At 38.0% G+C, this 15,739-nt stretch overlaps 1 long non-coding RNA gene across 1 annotated transcript in view; it reads right to left on the bottom strand.

The window, feature by feature from the left end:
- LOC105547734 overlaps window positions 1-15,526 on the bottom strand; it is a 32,223-nt gene extending 16,697 nt beyond the window's left edge. The window contains exons 1-3 of the long non-coding RNA XR_001007261.1: window positions 15,468-15,526; window positions 11,874-12,089; window positions 9,401-9,462 (exon numbers count right to left, since the gene is read on the bottom strand). This is a non-coding gene — a long non-coding RNA (uncharacterized LOC105547734). The remainder of the gene's footprint in view (window positions 1-9,400; window positions 9,463-11,873; window positions 12,090-15,467) is intronic.
- Window positions 15,527-15,739: the final 213 nt, after the last annotated feature.

Raw genomic sequence — 15,739 nt, 5'->3', positions numbered from 1 at the left:
TGCTGGCCTGCGGCGAGTCGGCGAGGTCAGCACCCCCCTGCAACGCTTCCCGCGCTGCGGCCCTTAGACCCCTGAAGCCCCTCTTTCAGTAGAGCGACCGGTCCACGGTTTAAATGATCGCTGCGAAGACACATAAAGGGCCTTAACATTAGCTGTGCTTCCAAGGCCTGACCTCCTGACCCCAAGACTTTACTCAGGGGCCGTCTGCGCCTCGAGAGTTCCCTCGAAAGGCCGTGGCGGGGACAGAAGGTCCTGGAAAGAAGCGGGCCGCGCTCCCCACTGCTGCGGAGACTGCGGGGTAGATGGGGGCAGGAGCAGATCCGGAGGCCCAGCTCCCCGCCTGGCCGCTCTGTTCTATACTCTGGCCTGAGAGAAGCTGGTCAAAAACAGCAGTGCCCTGGCCGCCCCTCCGACAAAGAGTCCATCGGAACCCGAGTCTGCTGAAAGAAGCCTTTGGTACCTGTTGATGCAGGCGGGGACCTGAGATTTGATACAACCTCCCGTTACTTTCTGACCGTAAAAGCTGACTGTTGCGCTTAAAGGACACTTTTTTTCCTACCATTAAAATATTTTTACTGTTACGGTTTACATAAACTATCCTTATAAACATCATAAAACTTCCTTTCCCGTAAGCCGTGGATGGACCGCCAGAGTAACCAAATACCTGAGCAGTGTAATTGTTTCTTCTACTGACCCTTACCTTTGCATAACTGTACACACCATTAGTCCTTTTTAAAAAATCAATTTAAAATAAGGTTTGCTAAAGCTCAGTCATATATACACAAAGGTTTCATTTATATTATTCTGCTTTGTAATATGATAAAAGTACACAAAAATGAAATTAAAATGAGTAAATTTTGGTATTTTTATACCATCCTCATTGATTCTAGTCATGTGAAAAACTATACAAGTGCACAGAATGAATCATTTTTCCTTTTAGAATATGCCCAGGCATACCAATAGAGTAGCTGAATGCAAACTTCAGATCTACTAAAATCATACAAAATGTTTTAAAGTTTTTAAGTTGAAAAATCTTAGAAGAGTTACATAAAGGATTTTGTGTAAGTAAATGTTAATGTTTTCTGCTTTCCACTCTTCGGAAAACTACTAAGCAGGCCTCTGCCCTTGGTGTATTACAGACTTTCCGGTGCTGCAGTATTAGCTGGCATTTGGAAAATTCCCTTGTGTCTGAATCTGTTAAAATAGCAACCTATCTAACAGCAAAACAAATTTTAACTTTATATTTATTCATGTAAACGTGGAGATTCAGATGTTCCATCAGCATCAAAATTAAGCAATTTATTAACTATTCACCAGCCTTTGCTTCATTAACCAATTCTACAGAAGTAATGTCTCTCTAAAGCTGTGGATCTATAGAGCTCAAATAAATGTAGTTCAATTCCATGTCGTTATGTATCTCACCAAATTATTTATTTTCCAATAACTTGGTTTTTATAGGCTTAGTGTAATTTCCTCTCAATCTACAGACCTCACAAATTTGCATGACTGTTTTAACGGTGTATTTACAGATAAGTTTTTATTTGCACATAAGGACAAAAAGGTGAAGTGAAATTTGGTCCCAATGGAAACCTGTTAGGTTCCCTGAACATATGGCTCATTGGGCTGTTACTTCCTTTTTGAGATCATTTTCCAAGATTTTTTAATATATACATCAATTTGACACCAGTTATAAAGAAAATATATTGGCTTTGAAGATTCCTCCACCTGGGGCATATCTCTTAATAACACACCATGTAGTCAGGTGTACCTCTGAATGTACAGGTTTCCAGTCTCTGAAAACAGGGCATAATTTGAAATCAGTCAGAGCTGCCAGTTGATTTACACTGTCTTTGAAATTAGGTAGTTCTTTGGATTCTTAGAATGCCACATTGATTTGATTAATACAGTTTAGGGGTGACTGAGTAAAACTCTTTTTTGGAAGGCTGTGCATTTGGAATCCACAGTATTACAATGATTTCTCTCAGTAGATACAAGTGATATAAGTCTCATTTGTTGAAAGTGGGTGGTGCCAGCTTAAGACTTAAGGGGAAAATCACAGCACTTTGAAAAAGATGTAAATGTTCAATTGGTATAAAAGGGGAAAAAATTGTGCTAAAACATGTGCCTATTTCCATTATGCTTAATTTACTATTCAAAACAAGTTTTTCCTAATAAGCTCTATTGTTTCTTTCTGTTTTGTAAAATTTAATATGTGTGAGACAAAAACCAGATTCAGAATGTGAATGAAGTCTGTTTAGCGAAAGATTGTGGGAGCTTACAGTTGAAGAAGGCCTCAAATTAAAAGAAACATCACCTTCTATCACCGAAAAAATACAAAGAAGCAAGTTTCTTGGGTCATTTCTAGAACCAGTTCCTAGATTGCCAACTTTCTCCATCCTCAGAGCTCCTCATGGATGAATTCACACACTTTAAAGTGCACCAAGCACTAGAATATTCAGAATGATTATGCCACGTTTACTTACTGCATAGCTGTAGCTTTCATCTTATTGTAGTGCTCTTTTTTCTGAAGTATCAATCCCATAATAGGACTGAAGGAAGTTCTCAAACATGTTATCCCCTTGTCTTGCCTATACAGGGTTATGTCTGTCTCAAAGTCACTCACACATCTCCAGAGAATCTGCACTTGATTATGCAACCCTTTGACGTTTAACCCATCTCCCATAGTTGAATGTCCCTTTGGAATCTAGAAGGCCTGGATATCCTGGCACTTGCCCATGTGTCCTTTGTTGTTTAGAGCTTATTAGGAAAAACTTGTTTTGAATAATAAAGCATAATGGATATTGTTAATATCCTTTGGAAGGAGTATACAAATAATGACTTCTCGCTTTAAAATAATTCAAGAAATAGTTGTTTTTAAAATAAGAAAATATTGATCGGGCTTGGTGGCTCACACCTGTAATTCCAGCACTTTGGGAGGCCGAGGCAGGTAGATCACCTGAGGTCAGGAGTTCAAGACCAGCCTGACCAAGAGATGGAGAAACCCTGTCTCTACTAAAAATAAAAAATTAGCCGGGCATGGTGGCATATGCCTGTACTCCCAGCTACTAGGGAGGGTGAGGCAGGAGAATCGCTTGAACCTGGGAGGCGGAGGTTGCGGTGAGCCAAGATCACGCCATTGCACTCCAGCCTGGGCAACAAGAGTGAAACTCTGTCTCAAAAAAATAAATAAATAAATAAAATGAGAAAATATTAAAGACTGCCTAATTCAGCTTTCTTTTTGTGTGGACAAAACAAACAATAAACAAAAAATACCCCACTGTATCTAAAGAGAATAAATGAGTCCATCACACCTACTCAAATAGTTGGAACTCAACTCAAGCTCTCCTGTCTTTTTCAATCTATTGTTTTTTCCATGACCAACCCCTACTTCAAATAAAATAGTTTTTCACTGACTTTGTACTTTGTTTCAGAGGATGCCTGAGTCCTACCCAAAGTCTTTTTACACAAAAGAATGAACCACAGAGAGAGGAGGGGGGCCTGACATTACCTGACACTGGAGTGGGGTTTATTATTTAAAGGTTGTCGGTCAGGTGAGGTGGCTCACGCCTGTAATCCCAGCACTTTGGGAAGCCAAGGCAGGTGGATTACCTGAGGTCAGGAGTTCGAGACTAGCCTGGCCAACGTGGTGAAACCCTATCTCTACTAAAAATACAAAAATTAGCTGGGTGTGGTGGTGCATGCTTGTAGTCCCAGCTACTCAGGAGACCAAGGCAGGAGAATCGCTTGAACCTGGGAGGTAGAGGCTGCAGTGAGCTGAGATCACGCCACTGCACTCCAGCCTGGGGAACAAAGCCAGACTCCATCTTAATCAATCAATCAATCAATTAATGTTGTCAATTTATCACCACTCTAACAAGGGCCCCAGTCCATTTCTGCTTGGAGAAGAGGCACCTTAACTCACTGGGTGTTGAGCATCTCTCTGGCCTGCTCCAATGAGGGAAGAGCAAGTCATGGAACATATTTTTGTAGACACAAACTAACATGAGAGAAGATAAAAAATGATTTGTACCTCTAGAGTATGGAGTTAAACTTACCATAACTGCCAAACTACAGTGCTAAGTTTTTTAACTGTGAATTCTAGGTTAGAGTTTGTCTGGGGGAAAAAAAAATAGCTAACCAGCATGAACTGGAAGTGAGCTTATGTATTTTCTAAAACTATCGATCTGGAACTAAAACATTCTCTAAACCAACCAAATACTTCATTTGGCCTTCACTGTCTGGAGATGGCTGTGCAGCTCAGAAGGAGGTCTCGGCCTTATATTATCTTCCCCTGAGAGTGTTGGTGAATCAACTCTGAAAACAGCACTCATTAGACAAATAGTTTCTCCATTTGCAGCTGTTAAATAGCTCTACCCGCCAGTGATAAAGGGGCATCCTGTGTGGGTGTATTCAGACCACTTCAAGCAACTGGCTTAAAAGCCAGGCTAGCTCACTGGGGATCCAAAGTAGCAGTAAGGGTGATAAAGCTTGCTTGAAAAAGCTCTCTCTGACTGGGGCTGGGGAAGCAATGCAAGCAGCAGGCTTCCTCCAGAAAGGCAGCTTTCTGACTCCTCACCCTCTCACACACACTTCAATATGCAAAGACCCACTGTTTTGTTGCGTTTTTCCTGAGGTTTTACTATTGACATTGCAAAAGCCTTTTCTTTCAGCATCTGCAAGACCCTATTTCATGAGATCTATTTCTAAGTTAAAGCCTTTCATACATTTCAAAGCAGACTTTGCCTTTAAAGTTCGCAGCTCTTTTTTTCCAAAATAAACTAAATACCAATAGGTAACGTGGCTCCATAGTCAAGGTTTAGGAAAAATATACGCACTAATGCCGGCATGGGAACCACTGTAACTGACATTCCACTTGCAGACATGCTAGGGTACGCTCTATCGGCCAGGGATGGAGGGTTTCTGTGGGCCAGACCCAGTCTGCCAACCTTAGGAAAGGAACCCGGCTCCATTTCCTAGTGAAGTGGCAACAATGACTGCCCGTTCCTCCTCAAATATAATGTAAGGACATTTCCAAGTCGCTTCAGTCATTTCTTCCTCCTCCACCCTACCATGTGCTTACAAAAGTATGCTGTAGGAGAAACTCAATTTCTTTTTCCAGGCAAGGTTCCATTAAACATGTCCCCAATAACCTCATTACATCAGACAATGAGCCTTCCTTCTTGTATGGTTTCTTCAGCAGAATATTTTTTAGTTAGAATAGACAGATTTAGCCAATAAAAATACAGGATGCCCAGTTAAATTTTTTGAATTTCAGGTAGATAACCATTTTTTTACTCTAAGAATGCCCCATGCAATATTTGGCAACCCTATTTTTAACATCACATTGACGATCTAGATATGGAGTTGAATCTTAGCAGATTCTCTCCTAGTTTGGGGCTGGGGAAGTGGTTAGGTGTGGAGTTAATATTTACTCTTTTTCCGTCCGGAATTTTCTTTCTTCCGTTCTCCTTCCGCAGGGAAGGTCTCGGGGCTTCTTGAACATCTCTCAGCATTTACTGTACGCCCCCCTCCCCTCGCTTTTGCTGATAAAATGGTTGGTGTTGTGTTTAAAGTGTTTATAAAGTCTCCTAAGAGAGAGAATTCGTGGCACACCGCTTCCTCCCCTTCAGGGTGCCCCGGCGTCTCTCTAGCCGCCGCCTCCAGGCGGGTGAGGAGGTGACACCTAAGAATTCCTCCCTCTCACCCCTGACCCTGCCGGAAAGGGAAACTGAGATGCCGGCCTTGGGCCCCTGGGAAGCGAGGGGAAGAGGAAAGGAGAAAGCCAGGAGGGCTTTTAGGTCCCTTCCAGTGCCACACGGCGGAGTGTTGAGGGGCCGAGCGAGGCAGGCCCTTCCCTGAGGCCTGGACTGGAGGCCTCCTCCAGGCGCCGGCGATGGCCTGGGCCGCCTGCCGCCACGCTGGGGCCGCGCGCCTGGGCCCCAGGGCCCCTTTGCCGGCGGGAGGCCGGGGGGACCGACTGCTCTCGGCGCCCGGGGTGGGGGGAGGCCGGGAAACCTCGGCTTCCGGGCGAGAGGCACCCAGGCCCTTATCAGCCCCCCGGCCGTGGGCGCGCCGGGCCTCGCTTCAGCCGGGCGATTCTTCCCCTCATTTGTTGCATTGTTTGCATTAATATGAATATCTTGTTCTGTTTGTTTTGTCTCCTGAGAGCCAATAAAGCTGTGAGTTTTTTCTTTACACCAAATGCAGCTCTACGGGCGATCAATCAATGGGTAGTCTTCGGATAATCTGTGAGAGTGAGAAATCTAATAAAGCTAGCGACTAAAAAAGGAAAACAAAATCTATTTTTCTCTTAGGTTAACTACGTCAGGATTAATGTGTTCCACTTCTGCTGCCTGAGGTGGGTTTAACTCTTGTTCTTCCCCCCTCCCCCCCCAACAAATTGATTTAAATGTCAAGATGGGAGGGGAAGAGGGCTGAGGAAAGAAAGAGGAAAGAAAAGGGATGTTTAGGAGTCTCTTAAATTTTCTGATGGTTGGCCGATTCTTTCAGGAAGAGGGAAGACGGTACTTTCTAACGTCCCAGAAAATCAGAGAAATGGAGAATTCCAACAAAATGTAGTTTGGCAAAGAGACCCTCCCTCAGTTTTCCGAACAGACAGGAAATGTAAATTAATAATGACGTTAAATAAGTGATGATAATAAAACAAGTTATTATTAGTGCCCCCTGCCCCATCACTCATTTGCTTTTGCTAGATGCTAAACTTAACTCCTCAAATGCATTTTTTGGAGGGCCCCTCAACCATCCTGAGCAATGCAGGAAATAAGAGAAAGATCATCTGCCTGGGCTGCAGTTCTCCTCACAGCACATTGCAACCAAAATCATTTATAAACAGATCAAAATAACAATCTGAATTATCTAACATTAGCAGCTGAACTGAAGAGCCCAAGATTATGTGATGAATTGTTAAATTGCAGTAGCATTGTTTTGGATTGCTAATTAAAAAAAATAAGCAAACCCCATGACTCTAGATATGACAACTGAAAATACCCACAAATTATTTAATAAATGAAGCGTCTAACAACTTTAACACTTCCTGGTCGCCCTGTTAATAAATGTAATTTGAGGTAGATTTTTAAAATCTTCAATCTAAACAGTGAATTCATTACGCGCCATTCAGATCTCTGGATGCCTATGGACTTCTTGGAATTAGGTGTTAAATAGACAAAAGTGAACCAAACTGCCTTTAAAAGCACAGCATGACCATGTAATTCTTTTTCCAGTTTGTGGTAAAAAATGATGAAACTTCTTTCCAAGTAGCTATCACCCAGATTTAGTGTGAAAAGTAGTGTAATTGTAATTCACGCCATCAGGGTCTATCGCTGATAGACGATCAGCTGTTCTGTAGAGGGGAGAGGCTTTCTTTTCAAATAGGAAAGCTGCCAAGTGCTCTGCGATACCTCCAGCAAGCTTATCGGATTGAGTTCAGAGCCAAAACAGCAGCTGCACACATATGCAAATTGGCAATTAATAGTATAACATTCTGTAAAAAAAAAAAAAAAAAAAAAAATGTTTAAAAAAATTTTTAAAGAAAATAGAAAGAAGCTACCTGAACATTAACCTTAACTGTAACTGGGACTTCTAAGATGAATGACTAAGGATTAATTACCCTCTGGAGAGGACTTGCTCTTTAATACCTTCTCTCCTGCAGTTCAAGTCTTTGTTGTCTTGCTGAGTTTTGTCTGTTTCATGGAACACAACAATACACTCTACAGGAAGAACTTTAAAGTAACTAAAAAGCCCTTATATTTTGATTCCAGAAAATGGAGAAATTCAGTCCTTTGCATGGATCATTCCTTCTGTAAACAGAGATCACAAAGCAAGAGCTTTAGCATCCTCGTGAAAAAGACATTTTGTTCTGGGTGTCATCATCTCCTTCCACTACAGCTTGCAGTTGGAACAAGCTTCACATCCTGGGGGTGCTGCCTATCTCTGTCTTGATTTCTGTCTGTCTCTTCCTCCCATTGACAGGAATGTCGTTTGTATCCTCCACGCAGCAGTTTGCAGAAATCCAGCAAGGTTTATGGTTTATGTTGCCCAGCATGTATAAACACAACACTCTCAAATGTTTTTTAAAAATCTATGAATTTGTTAGATTTCTTAACATCCTGGTCCTCCTACCCCAATTCACACACACAAAGTACTCTGTTGCCCTGATATAGTCCTACGATAGTTCTGGCTAGGATTAGGTTGATGGTCTAAGCCCCAAGAAAGGCCTGGCATTTTCATAGCAGGCTTTTCCCAATGTTTTGAGTCTTCCTCTGTCACTCCCATTTTCTTTTTCCCTTGGAGAAGGTGATGTTAGGAATGGGGGGTGATTAGCAAATGTTTCAGGTAATCTGTGAATTCTTAATAGTCATATTTCCATGGTGGAAGATCTCCCTATTTCTCTGATATGACAGGTTACAGAAACCTTGGTGTTGGGGGTTTTACAGATATTTCCAAGTTCTAGGAGTTTGAGCTTTGGGTCAAGATGTTGATTCCTTTTAATGTGTGAGGGTGAAGGAGATTTTACTTTGCTTTATTCTTTTGGATGTTATGAGATGAGATTGTATCTAGTCTTGGCTGTAACCTATACCATAAATGCAGAGTTGCAACCATTATTTCTGTCTCTTTCTCCTTTTATCACCTCCACTTCTAGAGATATTACTTTCAGTTTTATTGCAAATCAACTGTGTCTTTAGTTTAAACCATTATTTTTCATGTACCCTAGGCACATTTCCCTTATAATGAGAGAAATTTTAGATTATTAATGGTCTACCTAAAAGGATACTGTACACTTTTCATTGCCAATATGGGCTTTGAAGCTTAAATATCAACATTTTTATAGGAAATTTACCCATATCAAATTTTAATATATTTGCTTATATTTCTTGGAAAAAAGATTTTAGATAACCATCAATTAAGCACCCAATTCCATTTGGGGTGCAGAAAATTTTGAGCCCCTTGATAAGAAGGAAAAAGAAACTTTCCTCTAAATAACCAACACTGGATCAGAAAAATTGAACTTTTCTAAATATTTATTATTAACAAAACTTTTTTTGTCTGATTCCACTAGAAGCATCCTATGTTATGAACACCATAAAGTTATGAGGGAAAAAAATCGCAAATCTAAATTTTATTTAGAAGTAAGATACTGTTTTTCTTGACTTGCAATCCAATTCGAATGCATTGTTAGATTTTCTGTTTTATTATGATTAAATAACAATGGTTTAAAATGATAGCAAGTCAACTGAAAAGTTGCTTTGGAATAAAACAAAAGTGGGAATGCCAACTTTCTTTTCTTCTCTATAACTTCATTAACATGGTTGTATAGACATTTGCATGTAAAATGTAGCTAACAAAAATTACACAGAAGTAAATTTAGTCCTCTAGTGCCTACCTCTATGGTGAAATCAGACCATTTGGCATAGTTTGAAGTCTTCCAAGAAGCCTGGTTTCCACCTGGAAAATAAATTACTAAATTTGAATGTGTTACTTATACTATGGTGAGTTGTCTATCTGTTACATTTTATTTTAGTGCATATACTAGAAATTGTATTTAGGGTGTTCTAAAATTGTCATCTGTCAAGGTAGAGAATTATAATAATATAATTATACTCAGAAAGCATTCTGATTTTAGATTATTTTGGCACTGTTACAAATATGATGAATTTTTAAAAAATTCAGAATGTTTATTACAAATTCATATGTTTAATTGTCAAATTTTGAGATTAATTTAGATAAGCTATAACCTAAGTTTATTTTCTTTGCATTTATTGGTACATAGTTAATGCTTGTACACAGGCTTCAGTGTAACACATATATACTATTGCAATATTTAGCTGTACTTATTTGCTTTATCTTTAAATGGTACTTTGTCCCAAAATTTTCTAAGAGTTTGATAAATTATCAAACATTTATCAAATCACTGTTGCACTCTCTATTCATCAGTATATTCTGTTTTAAATCATAAACAGTTTGATTCTGAGTTATAAGAAATATTTTGAGTAATCAAAGATTCTATGTTGTATGACATAAAGTATCATAATGAGATTATTGATGAGATGTCATAATCAGTGAAGACCATACTCAGTGAATTTACCCAGATAAAACTATGTGTTATAATGCTGCAAGCGTACACAGAGGTAGGAGATAAAGGTGTGCTACCATGGCTCAGTAAAAACTCCTTACCACAGCTAGTGACAAGAACAATGTTTTGTTAAAATGTGTAGGTTTTTCTTCATCTCAAAGAATAGTGCATTAATCTCCTAAAGAAAGTAATTTTTCTCTCTGAAATGTACAGTAAGTTGAGTTAAATAACTAGAGCAAGTATAGTTGTGGAATTTTATTTTCTCAAGCTCAGAAACTTCTAAATTTACTACAATATCCCCAAATACGTCTAATTACTATACCACCCTTGCAATGATTACAATTTTGATGTTTGTCATTTTTTACGTCCTAAAGCTCTTTGTGAATCCAGGTGATTATATAATGGATACCATCTTCTGTGGGAGTGAAAAGAAGAAAAACTTGATTCATACTCAAAGGTGCTATATTTGAGGAATGTGATGTTAAAATATTTTCTCTTAGCACAAGGCATTTGTTTTAAAGAATTTATCTGGAGGACTCAGGACATTTTCTATATAATAAACTGAATGATGAACATTATTTAAGATGATAAATGGGAATAAATTTTAGAAGGTCATATCTCTAGAAAAATTTACTTGACCATTGGATTAATAGTCTAAGAAGTGATGGTGATAGAATAATCATAGCGTCTTGGTGAAGCCCTTTCTCTGTGCTAGACACTTCACATACTTTCCCTCATTCAATCGTTAATAATCACCTAATGAACCCAACATGATTTTGTTTTGCTGATGAGAAAAATGAGGCTAAGTTAAGTCACATAGCTTGTAATGGATGAGGTTTTATAGCTGTGGGACTCTAGAGTCCATCTGATCATGTGATGTGGTTCCATTCTGGTTTCTGAAGGACAGAGACATGGAGGAGGATTGAAAACTGTCTCTTTCCTCTCTTAAAATTCAGTTTTTCCTTTACTAAATCCAAGAGTAAGTGAAGTGGTCCAAGAATTTAGCAATGTAGTCAGGTCCATTTGATTAGGAAGTCTTTATATGACTAGAAACAGGATTGCTTTGGCACATACATAAAGACTGGGAGATCTACACATCCATCCTCAAATTTAGCAATTTGAAGCAGTTAGCTACACGGACAGTTTTGTATGCATTGCTAAATGCAGACACAAAAACTGCATTTGCAAAAAGAGGAAACCCAGTTAAACTAGGTTGCAAATTTGGCCCTAATTTAGCGTAGCATTTGTGATACATATAGGTTAGAGTGACATTTATATAATGGTGTGAAATATGAGAAAGTTCCAATGCTAGACACAAAGACTTTTAAAAATTGCTTTTGCCTACTTTGGTTAGTTTAAGAAACAGGAGGAAGAATTTGGTTTTTCAAGTGATGGGAAGCCTTTAAGGATGTTGGAACACTGTTCAGTCCCCTGGGGTTCTGCCTGCTGTACAATTTTAAATGTCTTTTAGCTAAAAAATTGGCCAACAAGGGAAACATAGAGATGAAATCTCTTATTTCTTATCTAGAAAGTGAGAAACTATAGGTGACTAACATAATCCAATTTTGAAAGTCGAAAAAATGGTCAGCTTTTGGGGTCAGAAAGTCATAATCCTCCTTGTTAATATGTCTATCTAACTGGAGTAACCACCTACCTATTAGAATTTATCTTGGAAATTTTGTCCTTATGCTCAGCTGTAGACATGTTTCAGCTTAAGAAATACAGCCAAAAATGAGACTAGATAAATATACCATGTTTCATGTAAATGCTGCTATCATGGTACCTGAAACTATTTCCATTTCTTCATTGAAGACCACTGGAGGGCAGTGTTTTCTCCTTTGGGAACAGCACCTGGTTTCACATAGATGTGTTAAAAAGGCATCTGGGTTACGGGAAATGAGTTGTACTTCTTATTCAGGCTGTGCTTGGAATTTACCCCCTCCTGTTTACATGTCATTCAGATTGTTCCTTATCATACTGCCTGTCAAATTAGTTGTACCTGAAATCAGATTCCAAAAGATCATGTACAATACATATTTTCTGTTTTAGAGCTTTGTATTCATTAACTATTTGAGGCATTATGTCAAGTTCATTTTGCTAATATAAATAGCAATAAAAAAGGATATATGAGCAAGAGTAGGCAGTTTTAACCAGATGCTTTGCACTTAAAATGTCAATAGTTCATTGATTTTATTTTCAGTATAATTTTATTACATATAATATGTATACATATATTTGTCACCAAATTAGCAAATTCACATTTCCTGGAAAGAACAAATGAAGACTTTTCCTAGAAGCTTATTTGTCATATCTTATGATATGCCTTGTTCCCTAAGGGTGGTATGTGGAAAAATGTTTAGTTTCTTCTATTTTAAAAAATGATCTATTGCTGAGTATTGAATTATAAAATTATACTAATTTGTGTTCCCATTAGTTAAAAAATTAAACTGGATTACATAATAATTTGGTGTGTCGGGGGTTCATTTAATCTTTATTTAAGGGCATATAATGCAAACTGAATTCTTTTAATTATAATAGTCATATTTCATTGTTAAAAATGAAAATATATATTTTAGCTCTGTGACTTTGTCTAGCAAAATGTTGCTATTTTTGCAAAATCAATGTATAATTTTAGTCTAATGATTTACTTGATTTAGTTTTTCAACAAAGTGCCCAGAAGCTTACCTGGAACTTGGCTAAAATAAGGCAGAGCAACCAATCACTTGAGGAAAAACATAAATAACAATATCTGTATCATAAGTGCTTTTTAAAAGTATTTCATTTTTATAACATTATTTCCAATTACAAAAGTAATACATGTTCATTGTGTACAGCCGCGTGGCTAACTTTTTGTATTTTTAGTAGAGACAGGATTTCACTGTGTTAGCAAGGATGATCTCAATCTCCTGACCTCGTGATCTGCCTGTCTCGGCCTCCCAAAGTGTTGGGATTACAGGCGTGAGCCACTGTGCCTGGCTTCTTATACATATTTTTATGCACTAGTATGTATTAAAAATAATTAGCATATATGACATTACTCATTTATAAATGACACTTCCCTTAAAATATATCACATTTTCCCATGTCAATTAAATACTTACTATAGTATTCCATAGTATAAATGCACCATAGTTTGTCTAACAAGTTCTCTAACACTATGTATTTGGTAATTGCTAATTTTCCTTTTTTTGAGATGGAGTCTCACTCTGTCTCCCAGGATGGAGTGCAGTGGTGCAATCTCATCTCACTGCAGCTTCCACCTCCTGAATTCAAGCAATTCTGCCTCGGCCTCCTGAGTAGCTGGGACTACAGGCATGTGTCACCATGCCCAGCTAATTTTTGTTTATTTTAGTAGAGATGGGGTTTCACTGTGTTGGCCAGGGTGGTCTCGAACTCTTGACCTCAAATGATCCACCCGCCTAGGCCTCCCAAACTGCTGGGATTGCAGGCATGAGCCACCATGCCCAGCCAATAATTGTTAATTTTTCTATATCATAAACAATGCTATGTGAACATCTCTGTAGACAAATATTTGCACACATTTATAATTACTTCCTCCAGATAAATTTCTAAAAGGGGAATTTTAGGGTCAAAAAGGATTTTTTTATAAATTTTGATACGTAGGCTAAAATGCCTTCCAAAATAGAAGTACATGAGAATGTCTGTTTATCTTTATCTTCACCAACACTAAATGTTATCAGGTTTTTAATGATATCTAATTTGATGTTTGAAAAAATTATTGTTCTTTTACTTTTAGTTATTTTGCTTACTTGAAAAATTTTAAATTTCATATATTATTTGCCATTTATAATATTGCTTTATAGTATACTTATTCCTATATGACATCCATTTTTTCTGTTGGGGTGTTTGTATTTTTTTATTTTTTATAAAGAAAGTTATTTATGTAAAGTTACCATAGTAATACTATGTCATACATTTTTCAAGGATCTTTCTAAGCTAAACTGTATCATTTTGTTACTGACTTTTTCACTTTTAAATTGTCAATATCTCAAGTGTCTTCATTAACATTTCTACCTTTACTTGTAGAAAATCTTCCTCATGGCCGGGCGCGGTGGCTCACACCTGTAATCCCAGCACTTTGGGAGGCTGAGGTGGGTGGATCATGAGGTCAGGAGTTCAAGACCAGCCTGGCCAGCATGGTGAAACCCTGTCTCTATTAAAACATACAAAAATTAGCCAGACGTGGTGGCACATGCCTATAGTCTCAGCTACTTAGGAAGCTGAGGCAGGAGAATCACTTGAAATCAGGAGGCGGAGGCTACAGTGAGCTGAGATTGCACCACTGCACTCCAGCCTAGGCGACAGAGTAAGACTCCATCTCTGAAGAAAAAAAGGAACATCTTCCTCACAAAAGGTTAGATAAATATTCACTTTTATTATTTTTTATTTACTTCTTTATTTTTTTATTCAGACAGGATCTTGCTCTGTTGCCCAGGCTGGAGTGCAGTCGGACGATCATGGCTTACTGGAGCCTCGACCTCTTGGGCTCAAGTGATCCTCCAGCCTCAGCCTTCAGAGGAGCTGGGACTACAGGCATGCATGACCACGTACTAAAATATTCACTTTTGTTTTCTCCTATATATTTGATGATTTTTTTGTTTTTATTTTATGCATTTAATGCTTTAATATGTCTGCAATTTATTTTGGTTTATCATGTGAGGAGAGGATTGGATCTTTTTTTTTTTAACTCTTAAGCAATTGTCCCTGAAAGTTTATTGAATAATATATTTTTTTCCTACTGATTTTAAGATTTTTGAATTTAGCTGAAAGCTTTTATCTTCTAGGGTCCTCTCTTGAGATTAATTTCCACTCCACTGATTTCTCTATTCTTCTACCTTTATCACAATATTTAAATAATACAGTCTTATATCTGGTATTGCAAGTTCTTCTGCAGTTTTCCTTTCCAAAATTTTCTTTGTCATTCTTGACTATTTATTCATTCATATTATTCTGAATTACATTATTAAGTTAAAAAAAGATTCACTTAAGAACATATGTATTGCTGTGAAAAAATACTCAAGATACATTAAGTGAAGAAAGCAAATTGTACAACAATATATATATTAGCCTGCTTGAAATTTTAAAAGTCAGAAAAAGCCTAGAAGTGTATGTGCAAGCCCGTGTGTATGTGAGGTTGTTCCTTATTGATACATATAAACATTCTAGAAGATTGGCCAAAAAAAGTATTAACAATTGTTAGCTTTGGTTAGTGGGAACGGATATTGTGGAGAAGAGGAAATTTTGCTCTTTATTATAAAGAATCTTCTTAGGTAGTTTGGATTTTCTACCATGAACAAGCATTAGTCATAAAATTTTGGTAAATGTCTTTGAAAAAGATTATTTAGAAGCTACTTACACACAAAAGGACAAATACTGCATAATTCCGCTCATCTGAGGTACCTAGAGTAGTCAGATTCATAGAGACATCAAGTAGAATGGTGGTTGCCAGGAGCTGAGGGAAGGGGACAATGGGGGTTGTTGTTAAAGGTGTACAGAGGAGTCTCAGTTTTGTAAGATGGAAACAGTCTGGAGATGGATGGTGGTGATGGTTGCACAACAATGTGAATGTACCTAATGCTACTGAACTGTACACTTAAAAATGGTTAAAACGATAAGTTTTATTTACCA

The sequence above is a fragment of the Mandrillus leucophaeus genome, unplaced genomic scaffold (assembly GCF_000951045.1).
Source record: "Mandrillus leucophaeus isolate KB7577 unplaced genomic scaffold, Mleu.le_1.0 Scaffold110, whole genome shotgun sequence".
Taxonomy (NCBI): Eukaryota; Metazoa; Chordata; class Mammalia; order Primates; family Cercopithecidae; genus Mandrillus; species Mandrillus leucophaeus.
Note: the sequence above shows the minus strand (reverse complement) of the source record. Positions and strands in the feature narration are given on the sequence as shown.